Source organism: Penaeus monodon, chromosome 22, assembly GCF_015228065.2.
Source record: "Penaeus monodon isolate SGIC_2016 chromosome 22, NSTDA_Pmon_1, whole genome shotgun sequence".
NCBI classification, from domain to species: Eukaryota; Metazoa; Arthropoda; class Malacostraca; order Decapoda; family Penaeidae; genus Penaeus; species Penaeus monodon.
The window spans coordinates 44,668,676-44,670,476 of NC_051407.1; the positions used below are offsets into that span (position 1 = coordinate 44,668,676).

A 1,801-nucleotide genomic window follows, 5' to 3' on the forward strand; every position below is an offset into this window, starting at 1 on the left:
CGTGTGGTATTGTGGCCGATGGAAAAAGATCGCTAAGACAAAACGGCGCAAAAGTTGCGTTTTCTCGACCAGCGATTACACAGGCACGTTCCTGCAGGGGACACATTTGGAACCATTTAAAGTAGTTTTGTTTGTTAATCATTGGCTTCAGAAGCATTGGGATCATGAAACTGTCATTAAATGCATTGCATGTCAAAACAAGTAGCGTAGATTGGAGGAGTTTTTGTTCAGAAGTAACCCAAAATTGATTACAGAATCAAAATTCTATAGGAGGTGCCGGTGTAATCGTTGAGATCGACGAAACGCTGCTCGTGCGCCGGAAGTACAACAGAGGGAGGAAACTTAGTCAAGTGTGGGTCTTTGGGGGTATTGAGCGTGATTCTAAAAAGAAATTCGTGGTGCCGTTGGTAGGCAGTGATAGAAGTGCAGACACGCTCATACCCCTAATAAAACAATTCATTTTACCAGGAGTGTCATATGTAGTGATGGGTGGGCTGCCTACCGTAATTTAAAACAACATGGGTACGAGCACCTGGTAATTAATCATTCAGAAAATTTTGTAGACCCACACTTCCCACATATCCACACACACAGAATATCGAAAGGGTTTGGCGGGATTTAAAAGAATACATTAAGCGTCCGGGTATGCGAGCAGATTATTTACACCAATATTTATCTCGCTACCTATTTATAAAGTCATCTGAAACCCCACTCCATAATTTTTTTACCGAGGCGGCACGGCTCTACCCGCCCCAAGGTGGGAGAGCGAGAGAGGGTCCCCTGCCTCCCCCAATACCAATGGAGGAAGATAGCTCTTCTGAGAGTGAATAATCAGGTAAGAGTAGGAAAAAATTGTATCGCCGGTAACTTATACTATAATTTTACAGGATTTACCAGAAGTCAATATTGTGGAAACCTATATAAATTATATCCGTTTACACAAATATGGATTTCTGAACGTTTTACTTTGAAAAAATGGCACTTGCTGTAAATTAGCGGATTACACTTCACAAACGAGCACAATGCTAGCCAATGAAAACTTCAATGACGTCAGAGTTTTCTGACCAATCAAAATTCGATTTTTCGGAAATCCCTGCCCTCGCCCGGGAAAAACGTTCAGTGTGTGTCCGGCCGGTGTGAAGTAAGTGTTGTGTGAAAAAACATTTTATTGAAAGACGGCTAAGTTTTACAAATCGCAAAATACATCTTCCCCTGGAAATACTACCTCATCGAGGTCTTCGTATTATGGTGAAGCGTAATAACGGAGGCGCGGCGATATATGGTTTGTACAATTAACTTTGATATAACGAGAACCGGGTAAAATCCACATATATATTGCACGAAGTAATTTTCAAGTAATAAGCAAATTCATGCAATGCAAATCATTACTTCTAATAGGACCATAATACAGGCTGTATTAATATAAAATATTTCTGATTTGGCCATTGCAAACGACCGCAGTTGAATGATCGGGCGAGCCGGCTCAGCGCGCGACGAAATCGGCCTAACGCTTTCGTAGTTCCGTGGGACGGCCAAGTATTTTAAGCTGCGCGGCATGAAGCACCGCCACGGCATCCGAAGTATTTTGGGCTCGGACAAAGGTCAATAAATTCCATCTTACATTGTAAGACAAGTATAAGTATTGAACTGTTGCCTTGTTGACGATAAGCATCACTAGGGTTTGCAAGCTATGTTACTAAATTGCGTTCAAAGCTTGTTGTTTGAGAATAACATCCGCGGAGACTGCGTGTGCCGCAACGATTGCGCGACAAGTAACTGTAAATAGCGCATTTTATTTATT

General features: G+C 42.0%; 1 pseudogene; it reads left to right on the plus strand.

Annotated features, from left to right (window-relative positions):
• The first annotated feature begins 1 nt into the window (after position 1).
• On the plus strand, positions 2–971 carry LOC119587456 (annotated as a pseudogene).
• The last annotated feature ends 830 nt before the right edge of the window (positions 972–1,801 follow it).